Here is a 13,198-nt window from a genome sequence, read left to right as displayed (position 1 = left end):
GCGGAAGACGGCGCCGGGCGGAGTTGGAACCTGATGTCCTACATCCGATTGTCCTTGACGGTGATCATCCTCTTTCCAGACTCATTATAAAGAGCTATGATGAGCAGCTTCTGCACCCTGGACCAGAGCGAGTTCATGGCGAGATACGGCGGAAGTATTGGGTGCTGAGGGGCCGGAGTGCCATCAAGCGGCACCAGAACACCTGCCCGGAGTGCCGCAAGTGGAAAGCCAAGCCAGACATTCCAAGAATGGCGGACTTACCAACTGCCCGTCTTCGCCTGTTCAAGCCTCCCTTCTGGTCAACGGGGGTCGACTGCTTTGGACCATTCCAGGTCAAAGTGGGCCGCCGGTGTGAAAAACGCTGGGGAATACTCTTCAAGTGCCTCACTACCCGATGTATACATCTGGATATACTTGAGAGTATGGATACAGAAGCATTCCTTATGGCCCTCCGTCGCTTTATATCTCGAAGAGGGAAGCCATTCGAAATCTTGGCTGACCGAGGAACCAACTTCAGGGGAGGTGATGTGGTACTCCGCAAATCATTTGAAGCTATGGAGCCCAATCTGAGACAACAACTGGCTGAGCAACAGATCACCTTCTGCTTCAATCCTCCCCATGCACCTCATTTTGGTGGTGTATGGGAGAGGGAGATCAAATCGGTCAAAACTTCCCTCCAAGTGGTCCTTGGCAGTCAGCCCATTCTGGAAACCGTTCTCCGTACCGTACTTATAGAGGTGGAGGGTATCTTGAATGCGAAGCCTCTAGGATACATCTCAGCCGACCCTTCAGATCCTGATCTGATCACCCCCAATCTGCTCCTCATGGGCCGTCGTGACTCCTCACTTCCGCAAGCCACCTTTGCATCAACCAGCTTTGTCGGGACACACAGGTGGCGTCACAGTCAACTTCTTGCTGACCACTTCTGGTCGAGATTCATCCGAGATTACTTACCCACCTTGCAGCCGCGAGGGAAATGGAGGAGGGATACCAGCAACATGACCGTTGGACAGCCCGTCCTGATAGTCGATCCTCAGTTCCCTCGGGCTCACTGGCCGGTTGGACGGATCACCCATGTTCACTGATATTTAGATTTTCTGGTTTAACTACAATAAGATTTTTGCTAGATCCTACACTAGATTTATTGTTTGGCTTCACTAAACGAGGAATAGACACAGTTTCTATATAATGTTCCACACTATGCTTATTAGTTAAGTTTGGACCGCAAAGGCTGTAATTTGGACTTTGACTCATTAGTCATCTGGTGCGTAGTGTCTTGGAAATGTTGTCCGACAGCACAGCCGCTCCGATTCGGCTGGGATGGAGTCCATCTGTGCTGTACAGCCTCGGTCTTTCCCAAAACAGATGCCAGTTATTTACAAAGTGCAGCCTCTGTTCATTACACAATGACATTAACCATTCATTTAATGCAAAAAGTCTACTGAACCTTTCCTGTCCTTGTCTGTACGTGGGAAGCGGTCCAGACACGATGATCGCTGCTTTAGGCGCTGTGCTGCGTACCGTCTCGATCAGGCTCCTGTAGTCCTTCTTCAGAACCTCCGTCTGCCGCAGCCTAATGTCGTTCGCTCCCGCGTGCAGCACAACAGCTCTGACGCGCTCGTCCCCGTTCAGGATCTCGGGAACCTGTGCAGCGACATCAAGAACACAAGCACCAGGAAAGCAGTGAGTGCGCACCTTACCTTTATCCGAATTAGCGCGGACATGGCGGACTATGGATGTGCCGATGATCACGGCGTCATCGCATTCCGGCTCGCGAAGAGGGGAGAAGCGGTTCCGGGTGGAGATCTCGAAGACCAGGAGGGGCGGAGAGGCAGCTCTGGTCCTGGCTCGTGTCTTCCGCTGTGTGATCCATGGTCCATGTTGTTTCGGTGCCGGAGTGAATGAAGCCTGAGATGATCGCATCTTCCTCGGCAGAGTAACATACGGCGTAGACGAACTCGGAGTCAAAGAGTGATTTGATTTGTTAGCGTCGGCGCGCGATGCTTCAAGCGTTGAGCGCCGATCCAACAGCTCGGCTTGCTTCACCAGCAGACCGCGGATCTGTTTCTCGACGTATTCCAGCTCCTGCTTCACCGTGAAGAGCTCGAATGTGTCTTCACCTGCACTCAAAGGTAATGTTAGACACGCATCTGATATGTTCGCCATTATAACGGATGATCAGTAAATTAGTAGTGATACTACAACTATCAATACTAATTTAGGATTGAAATGTCGGAAATAACCAGGATTCAGTGAAACGGGTGTAAAATGAGACGATCAATAGGCGAGAGGGCACGCGTGGAATGCTAGCGGGCTAAAGGCTAGTAGCCAGGATTAGGAAGGTTGGATATAAGTAGCGATATCAAAGCAATCCAATTGTTTTTTATAAGGAATACTATCGAGGATAAGTTCACATAATATAAAAATAGAAAGTGCTTGTTTATAAATAAGTGGTAAAGAAGAAAATCAAGGATTAGTGAAGAAATTCTCCGGAGCTACAAACACAAACAACCGATCGCTCGCGCACGCGCAAAGTGACTGTCAACCAAGTTCTAAGTGCTCTGCAGAGGCATCCCTTTGAGCCTTTGCAATCAGTAGAGTTAAAGTTTCTGTCCATGAAGACAGCACTCCTGGTTGCATTGACCTCCATCAAGAGGGTGGGGGACCTGCACGCTTTCTCCGTTGACAAAGCGTGCCTGGAGTTCGGGCCGGCTTACTCTCACGTGATCTTGAGACCCCGGCCTGGATATGTGCCCAAGATTCCCACCACTCCCTTCCGGGACCAGGTGGTGAACCTGCAAGCGCTGCCCCTGGAGGAGGCAGACCCAGCCTTGGCACTGCTCTGTCCAGTACGTGCTCTCCGCACCTACGTCGACAGAACGCGGTGTTTCAGGACCTCAGACCAGCTCTTTGTCTGTCATGGGGGGAGCCAGAAGGGAAGGGCTCTCTCAAAGCAATGGCTGTCCCACTGGATAGTGGACGCCATTGCTTTGTCTTACCAGCAGCAAGGCCGTCCGTGCCCCCTTGGTGTGACGGCCCATTCCACTCGGAGTGTGGCCTCCTCTTGGGCTCTAGCGCACGGCGCCTCGCTAACAGACATCTGCAGAGCTGCAGGCTGGGCGACACCCAACACCTTCGCCAGATTCTATAATCTGCGAATTGAGCCGGTGTCCTCTCACGTACTCGCTTCCGCCAGTACTGGACCCGCTTAGGTGTCTTCGCTTGCTCGCCATTCCACTCCCCGGACTGGATAAGTGCGATATCTCCTCAGTTCTTCCATTGAAGCCTTGAGTCCTCCAGCACCGACGATGCGGGCACCACTGCTGTTGCTCTGGATGCTGGCTAGGTGCCTCCATGTGCACGGTTCCCCTCGGTAACCGTCTCATGTGTATTATCCACTGTAAGCCTCTCTGAGCATGTGTCTTCCCTTGGCAAGCCATCTGCCACCCCTGGAGTTAAATTTTAGTAGCCACCTGCGGTTGGTGCTCCAGTGATTCCATAGGCGTTCCTATGCGACCATATGCGTATTTGTAAGTCCTCCCTTCGGTAGTGTGGTGAGATCTGGTACTACCTCAGCCCTGAAGAGCGCCTGGTATCGAAGTGGCCAGGTGCCTTTTGCTGTCAGGTCAGAATTTCTGGATAAACGTCCCTTCTAGCTCATTTAACCCATACCAGTAAATCTAGGTGTATCCCTACACTCATATGAACCAATAAACATTTACTAGCAACAACCATCAATTCAATTCATACTCACCCTCCGTGGAGATGCTTCCGTGGAGTCCTGGTGACCTCTTGCCCTCGCAAGAGTTACTCTAAAGCTCTTACTATTGCTTATAGAACTGGTATTGTGACCTGAGGTAAATAACTATTCCACTTTTATCTTTATAAAATGAAAGTTTATTTATACAAACGATAATAACACTGGTTACACAATGATTGTTAATAGTAGCAACAAAAGAAAAGGTTACAGATTATAATACCTTAGTATCTCCCAACTTAACAGGGCAGTCCTGTATAAGTGGTTCAGTCACAAAGTTTTTCTTAACATACACAGTTCAAGTATCAAATGAATAACTAACCTTGTCTTTCTATGAGCAGGTTAAGTTAACATCATACAGCTAAGCAGTTAGAGCAATATATGTTCCAGCAAGCTGGACTGAAGAATGATTACCTTCAGGGATGCACGCAAAAGTCTTCTATCAAGACGCAACAACTAACACTGAAAAAGCAGCCTTATTTATACTGGCTGTGTGACACAATCTCTCAGACCATCTGGGTTTTTCCAACGGATACACTTGCAACACAATAGTCATGCGACTCCTAGTCCCTCTTTTGAGATTCGCTGAGCAGGCATTGCGTGTGCATTCTTTCTCCCCTTCCGAGTCTTGGGTTCTTTGGTCCCTCTCGAATGTGTACATGCATATAAATCCATACGTGTTTTTGTAAGTTCATTAAAATCTATAATTTCCTCTACACCCCCTCTTGAAGGAACAAACACACGTTTAATCAAATGTTTCGGATAAATGACATCAAGTTCATCAAGCTTAACATTATAAACATAGACAGTGGGCACCACAAAATCCAAACAACACTCATAAAACCTATATCTTAACTCAGACTCTCTTTGGAAGAAGCCAATTATCAGCCTTCCGTACTGTGCCAACAGACAGCCCATCGTTTGTCGATACCAACGCCGGTCCACCGGTATCCACCGGAATGAGTCCTTTTCTCTTGGGGCTTGGTCCATTGTCACCAGATCTGCCAGGGCCAAGGCCAGTTCGCTTCCCCTGGCTGCTATGCCCTCGTTCAGCACTCTCGGTATCCACCGAACCTGTGTCAGACGCTCCAGGCAGATCTATATTGGGATCAAGGACAAGCACACAGACCATTCGGCCATTAATACGCGCCTGTCTTGTGCAAAAGCCCAGGACTTCCTTGCGTCTTCTTGGATAGGTCTGAATGTTAATACAGCAGGTATTCTGAAATATTTGCTCCCCCAGACTAAACAAACGTTCGAATCCATCATCTAATTCGATGACTTTCCATTTCATGTCAAGGAAAAATCTCATTTCCCCATATGTAAAATTATGAGTGTTGCCCGGACCTCCACTCCGTGTCCCATGCCTGTCAAAGCAAATGCGAGTCATTTGTCTCATGCTAAAACCCAGTTTCATCACACATTCTGGACAATAAACTCTAACGTCCTTACACTTTTGTTTATATGCTTCAATTCTCATACTATAACTCTTGAACACTTCAAAACATTCTTCACAAATTAAAAAATGCCCAAGCTGCGTCGCCCTCCTCCAGTCAGCAGGGACCTATAGTCAGTGGCGCCTCCAGAAATTTTTCATAGGGGTGGCCAGATGGGGCCAGTTAAAATCTTGGGGTGGCACACCAAAACTACAGTATAAACCATAATTTCAGAATTGTATTCTACTGTTGTGTAGAAAACTATCAGAAAGACTTAAGGAAACTCCTACTGATATACTTTGGTTTATTGTGTAATATTTAATGTTACTAATGATATCATAGGGCCCTACTAATATAAATTATATGATATATGAAAGCGTAGCGGAAGTTCTGCCAGGAAGACTCAATTGTCACGTCATTATTACCTTCTCATCTATCCAATCGCGTTCTAATACGTGAAGTATAAAAGACCCTTACTTGCACTTGTCTGAGTTTGCAGATGCTGACGCTTCACTTATGCTCTGGTTCAGTCGCCAGCCAACATGTCCAGGAGGACACGCATATTGTTTACACTTATCAACATCCGACTATGTCCCGCTCTACCTCCTGCTGCACGTCGAGGTTCCCGCGTTCAGTATCGCATCTCTCCGTAGGCACAGCGGTCTTCGGAGAGTATTGATCAGCCAAGGCCTTCATGAGAAATTCTGCTCCTTAGACTGGTGCCATTTATCCCGCAGATCACCGATCCACCGACGTGAAATAACAACTATGCAAATCACGAGACGATCTCTCACTGGTTCAAGTTCAAGGCTTTCAAGTCGTTTTTGGTATTTTTGGTAGGTGCTTCCAGCAGCCACTGTTAATGTCTCCTCTACAAGATTAAACTTCATTCAGGTAAGTATTTCTCCGTTGCTTCCTACGGCTGAGTTGAAATTGGCGTCTACGATTACGTGGCGTGTTCTGATCATTACGGCTGATCTGCGGTCTGCAGAGGGGCCGGATAGCTCGCATCAATGCTCGTAACAAGTGTAAGCAAAGCTTCGCGTTACTGATTCCACAGTTGTGTGGTTATTTAATTATATCAGCTTTTTCAATACCATGCTCTGTTTGCTAATACCCACTAAAAAAAAAAAAAAAAACTGTGTTCATTATAATTCAAATAAAAGTGCTTAAGAGCTTCATGCATACAGGGTTGCGCTTCTTAAACGTACGTTCGCTTTCTTACCAGAGTTCGGTCGCGCGTATATAAAATAAAAACCAAAAGCACGTTGTCATTGGCCTTTATGCATACTCCGCAGTGGACTAGGAGGATGGCAATAATTTACATATTACTAGCGTAGTAATTTCACAAACAACTATTTCACCTATTAGGCTACTTTTCATACGTTATAGGCTACTTAAAATATATATAAACAACATTGGAAATGTGTTCATCTAAAACTCAACTTTCTGGCGGCTACTTAATCTACTAATATGCATTATAGGAATCATTTATGTGAGGGGCATTTTCACATTAACGTACAGAGAAACCCAGACTAAAAGGAACAAGGAGTTGCGTGGCGCCGTTCAAAGTTACATATACTTGCCCAAAAAACTGCCAACTCCATAATCATATTAGTATACCAGACTAGTGAAGGAGACTCGAGTGACATTGTCTTAGTCAACTGCGCGAATTTCATGTCTACGCACCATTTATTCAAGAATCTCAACTGTCGTGGCCAGCGTCTAGTATGGGGTATTTCTGCAAAGAGCAACTTGGGAGCCATGGCAGACATTTGCCGTACACCTGAGAAAAAGATTCCACGGTCAAGAGTCAACAGATGAATTATCACTTGGATTCCTCTTTCACATCCTGATTATGGCTCGCGGTTTCTTTCTTGTATAAAATTGTGACATTTAAATTTAATATTCCTTCCATTCGTAGTTTGCTCGCAGGCATTCAAATTCACGCAAGTATTTTAATCCTAATTTTTCAAGTCTGTTCCCCGTTACTTCTCTTTGTTTGCTTAACACACACACACATATATATATATATATATATATATATATATATATAATAAAAATAAATAAATAAATAATAAAAAAAAAAAAAATAATAATAATAATAATAATAATGTGTATAATTGTGCCTCCTTTCTTTCGCAGGAATCGGATATGCACGGGTATGCTGGGTTTTACTCAGAATGCCTCAAAAATAATTGAGTAGTAATGATCATTCGAGGGTGAGTAAGCATCTTGTTTTGCCTCCACATTTGGATGTGGTAGGGCTGCTGCTTCCGGCACAGGGATCGGAATTTCAACAGCTCGGTGCAGCTTCGATTACCATCACCGACATTTAACTTTTTCACTTGTTCAACTGGAATCGCATAAGATGGAGTCTCAGGAAGTGTCAACATAGTCAACATTCCAGATGGTTGTTGATGGATTATGTAGCTCATGCGTAGTTATCTCTAGTCACCGGTTAGGGTATTCTGTTTCGATATTCTATATATCATGTCCTGCTGGCAGGATCAATTATATTTAGGCTGTGATGAACTAACCCAGGAGGAATGTTACTAGCTCCTCCCAGCACTGTTGTATTCTTTAAAGCAATTTTTAAATGAATTCTTCCACTGTTTGAACTTTGAGTGTTTAACCTTGCAGATGTCGGTTATGCTTAAAACAGCAGCATTACACTCAAAGTCTGTGTTAGTCTGTCTGCAGTGGTCCCTTCTTATCGTTATCAGATTATAGCTGCCTGTTCAAGCATTCAAGGCTCATTCCAGGTGCTAAATACTCCAGATTTCCCCATGGTCTTTTCTAATTTCATTCCTCACCTAATTCCATCCTCAAAGAGTGACTTTAAAGGCTTTGTATCACATTATCAATTTATAAATTGGGATTAAATTCTGTCCCTTCTCATCCGCGATCAAATTACTATCTATCATAACTAACAGAGCACTACTCTTAACCTGGTTCAGGATTCGTCAGTTTTGTCCTCTATAGCTGCAGTCTATCTCCCTCCCAGTATACTGGTCATCCTTCAGGATCTGGGCAGCCACTACAGCAGCTGATCGTGGCGTTCCACTTCAGTTATTAAGATCCTGGACAGATGGTCTTCCTCTGCAGCGGAGTTATATAAGACCCGATCTAAAGATCATTCTCGAAGCCCAGCAAGCTTTGCAGTAACGATTCAGGTAAATTCCTATGCAATTACTGGTGGTGGTGTATGCTTTATCTATCTGGTGATAGTTTCAGCTCGAATAATTCGCCTTGCGCCATCACTGGCTATATGGTCCTTAGGGGGCTGGCTTCTAGCAGCCTAGCGGCTCAGCGAACCTAGTCTATGCGTCGATTAACATGACCTTATCTCTGTATGGTTCTGCGTGGCCTCGTCTCCGTGGGGCTCAGCGCGGCCTCGTCTCCGTGGGGCTCAGCGCGGCCTCGTCTCCGTGGGGCTCAGCGCGGCCTCGTCTCTGTGGGGCTCAGCGCGGCCTCGTCTCTGTGGGGCTCAGCGCGGCCTCGTCTCTGTGGGGCTCAGCGCGGCCTCGTCTCTGTGGGGCTCAGCGCGGCCTCGTCTCTGTGGGGCTCAGCGCGGCCTCGTCTCTGTGGGGCTCAGCGCGGCCTCGTCTCTGTGGGGCTCAGCGCGGCCTCGTCTCTGTGGGGCTCAGCGCGGCCTCGTCTCTGTGGGGCTCAGCGCGGCCTCGTCTCTGTGGGGCTCAGCGCGGCCTCGTCTCTGTGGCTCAGCGTGGCCAGTCTCTGTGGGGCTCAGCGCGGCCTCGTCTCTGTGGGGCTCAGCGTGGCCAGTCTCTGTGGGGCTCAGCGTGGCCTCGTCTCTGTGGGGCTCAGCGCGGCCTCGTCTCTGTGGGGCTCAGCGCGGCCTCGTCTCTGTGGGGCTCAGCGTGGCCTGTCTATGTGGCTCAGCGTGGCCTTTCTATGTGGCTCAGCGTGGCCTGTCTATGTGGCTCAGCGTGGCCTCGTCTATGCGGCTCAGCGTGGCCTCGTCTATGCGGCTCTGCGCGGCCCTGTCTATGCGGCTCTGCGCGGCCCTGTCTATGTGGCTCTGCGCGGCCCTGTCTATTCGGCTCTGCGTGGCCTCGTCTATGCGGCTCTGCGCGGCCCTGTCTATGTGGCTCTGCGCGGCCCTGTCTATGCGGCTCAGCGTGGCCTGTCTATGCGGCTCTGCGCGGCCCTGTCTATGTGGCTCTGCGCGGCCCTGTCTATGCGGCTCTGCGCGGCCCTGTCTATGCGGCTCTGCGTGGCCCTGTCTATGCGGCTCAGCGTGGCCCTGTCTATGCGGCTCAGCGTGGCCCTGTCTATGCGGCTCAGCGTGGCCCTGTCTATGCGGCTCTGCGTGGCCCTGTCTATGCGGCTCAGCGTGGCCCTGTCTATGCGGCTCAGCGTGGCCCTGTCTATGCGGCTCTGCGTGGCCCTGTCTATGCGGCTCAGCGTGGCCCTGTCTATGCGGCTCAGCGTGGCCCTGTCTATGCGGCTCAGCGTGGCCCTGTCTATGCGGCTCAGCGTGGCCCTGTCTATGCGGCTCAGCGTGGCCCTGTCTATGCGGCTCAGCGTGGCCCTGTCTATGTGGCTCAGCGTGGCCCTGTCTATGTGGCTCAGCGTGGCCTTGTTTATGTGGCTCAGCGTGGCCTTGTTCATGTGGCTCAGTGTGGCCCTGTCTATGTGGCTCAGCATGGCCTTGTTTATGTGGCTCAGCGTGGCCCTGTCTATGTGGCTCAGCATGGCCTTGTTTATGTGGGTCAGCGTGGCCCTTTCTATGTGGCTCAGTGTGGCCTCGTTTTATGTGGCTCAGCGCGGCCTCGTATATATTAAATAAATAAGTGATAAATTAATTTTAAGCGTGAGTAAATGCGTAAATGTCTCATGAAATTTAGCAGCAGAAAAGTATCTTCATATTAAGTTAAGCATGCTCGACATTTTTCAATCGTAGAGTTCCGTTCCCACTGCAATATCGATGGAACTCTTCTATCCATGGAAATTGATATACCCATGTTGACTACCTGTTTGCTAACTCTTTTTCTTCTTCTATTTTAGGAACCACATAACATGCTTCTGGTGGGTATACTTTTCTTTCATGTTCTTTGGGGGTGGGCTTCGTCCAGTGGAACTATTCTTCCACTCATTTTTGGGGGTCGGCTGCGCCCCTGCCTTCATCTTCAGGCAGGATATGCAGAATCCATACCCTCGGATCGCGAGTTACGGACGGGGCCTACGCCAAAGAACTTTATTGCATAAATGGCTTGCTGGGCTGTTAATAAAATGTTTATCGTACAGTATCTTATCTCCCGAGTCTTTCTGGTAGAAATGAAAGCGTAGCGGAAGTTCTGCCAGGAAGACTCAATTGTCACGTCATTATTACCTTCTCATCTATCCAATCGCGTTCTAATACGTGAAGTATAAAAGACCCTTACTTGCACTTGTCTGAGTTTGCAGATGCTGACGCTTCACTTACCACCATCCTCCCCACCTCCACCAAGACGGTCTTCGCTCCATCCTTCCCACCACCACCACCAGGTCGGTCCCTTCCAAAACTCCAAGTGGGGGTCGGCTGCGCCCCTGCCTTCATCTTCAGGCAGGATATGCAGAATCCATACCCTCGGATCGCGAGTTACGGACGGGGCCTACGCCAAAGAACTTTATTGCATATATGGCTTGCTGGGCTGTTAATAAAATGTTTATCGTACAGTATCTTATCTCCCGAGTCTTTCTGGTAGAAATAATGATATGTATTATATGATATATATACATATATATATATATATATATATGGCCTTGCCCCACAGCAAATTTCCAGATACTTACATAATTGTGATGAATTTAATCATTTTTAAATTATTATTTTGCAGTGTAAGATTACAGTTAACACCTTTAAATACTACATAAATGTATTTTGACTTTTTAATAAACTTAATGAGTGTATACATCAGTAGCAAAAAGTAATTCTTGAAAAAATCTGCACAGTAATTTTATAAAATCTAAATATGTTAATAAAAACAAATGACTATTAGTTCTCTTTTAAAATTCAATGTCACAATTTTATACATGTCACAATTTTATATACATATATATTAATGTCAAGAATTCAGAAGTGCATAGCCTACACTACAAATAAATAATATACAATTAAATTATGCTTATTTAAAATGTATTGAGCAGGCTAGGTATAACAAAATATATTGCCTTTTAATAATATTTCAGTGCGCAAACCCATGATAACATGAAAAACAGAGAGCACACAGCGTGTATGCGCATCGCGGGTGCAGAATGATGTGCTCAAAGCAACATGGAGTCACAGAGTGCAGCAGCACTGCGCTTCATAAGTGCGCATTTAAAAGCTCATGTCACAAATCAAAGAAATGTTGAGCGCACAAATCCTAGTGCGATTTGTTCCTTTGTTTCACAGTTATTGTGCGTTTGATGCCGATTCATAGTCCTTGTGATATGTGTGATCTAACAGTAACAAGCACACGGTAGTGAGTCGTTTAAAAACAGCTACAAACTCCAAGAAAATAAAGTAATTTTATGCGAATATACTGTACAGCCTTTTATCTACAGATCATGCATTTATAACGTGAATATATCATATTGGAGAGAGTTTTACCGTGCATCCAAGAGGCGCGCGTGCTGATTGAATATGAATGGAGAATGATTGACAGCCGCAGAGGATGGAAAACGGGTTTCCGTATACTTTAATGATGTAAATATACTTCTGTCCCTCACATTAAGCTATGGAATGACTTCAGATGACTTTGTCACCCAAACTGACGTGAAAAAAGCGGGAGGCGCCGAAAAGCGCGCTGTTTGCATCCCTGCCTGTCCAAACGTGGCAAAAACACATCAAAAAGCTGCTGTAACAGTATACCATTTGGCACTTAAAAAGCACGTCACGACACATAATTCCCCGTCTTCTTTTACTTAAGAATATTTTTGACTTATTTATAAAATGCATAACTGATGCTACAAAAATTAATACTAGCCATTGGGGTGGCCAATGGGGTGGCCAGGAGTCGGCCAGGGGTGGCCATGGCCACCCCTGGCCACCCCCTGGTGGCGCCATTGCCTATAGTATGATAACAGAAAACCATAATACATACAGTAAATAAACCATGTCATGAATGAGGTAGTTCAAACAAAAAGACCAACATTATAAACAAAACAAAATTCGTTTCTTCAACCCCAAATAAACCAAACGAACTTTCTATGTTTTTTTTTTTTTCAAAAAATGACCCGGTCAATCAAACTGTCATTGGTCAGTTGCTGCCCCCCAGGGGGCCCTTCCTGAACGCAGCGACCCCATGACTTGACTGGTCACCATAAATTAAAATTTCCAAATACATCACCCTACTCATACATGAAATTATGTAGTTCAAAAGAAAATGAAAACATTGTTAACAAAACAAAATTGCTTTTCATTTCGAAAGAAACAAACTAAATCCAGACCCCTTTAGAAAACAATTTGTAAACTCAACAAATTGGCGAACTCAACATGGTCAGTCAGTGACAATAATCAGGGTTTTTTTTTTCTTCTACCCGTCACTGTTCTATTGATCATTATATTTCCAAAATTAATGAAACAAAAATCAACATGAAAACAATTTGTGACAAAAAACAAAACAAACAAAATAAAAGAATAACAACCAGCAAGTGCTCCTTTTTTTTTTTTTCCCCGGCACTGTCACAGTTATTCAGGTTTGTTTTTTTCTGTTTTTTTTTTTTCATCCACAAATAATGCAATCAGTTCGACAATTGTCAATCAACTTCCACATATAGCTATAATCATTAATGCCAACCAGAATGGCTAACATGAATAGCTTCGGCTCGTTCACTTGTCTTGAACTGCCAGCAATAAGTAAAACCAAAAAATAAAGAACAGCCAATTTTTTCACTAAAGGCTTCAAAACGGTATTTCTTCTATAGCTTAAAATAATCAAAAATACGTATGTGATGAGCGCTAGCCCCACACCCACGTATTTGACCCAAATTAATTCAACGTAGCATTTTGTGAAAT

The 13,198-nt window shown here is 45.9% G+C and overlaps 1 protein-coding gene across 1 annotated transcript in view; it reads right to left on the bottom strand.

Annotated features, from left to right (window-relative positions):
- Positions 1–3,726: 3,726 nt before the first annotated feature.
- LOC120485552 (uncharacterized) overlaps positions 3,727–13,198 on the bottom strand; it is a 92,364-nt gene continuing 82,892 nt past the window's right edge. The window contains exon 4 of the transcript XR_016149429.1: positions 3,727–4,317. The gene's annotated coding sequence lies outside the window, so the exon portion shown is untranslated. The remainder of the gene's footprint in view (positions 4,318–13,198) is intronic.

Source organism: Pimephales promelas, chromosome 23, assembly GCF_988280905.1.
Source record: "Pimephales promelas chromosome 23, fPimPro1.hap1.1, whole genome shotgun sequence".
Classification (NCBI taxonomy): Eukaryota; Metazoa; Chordata; class Actinopteri; order Cypriniformes; family Leuciscidae; genus Pimephales; species Pimephales promelas.
This window is presented reverse-complemented; position numbering and strand designations above follow the sequence as displayed.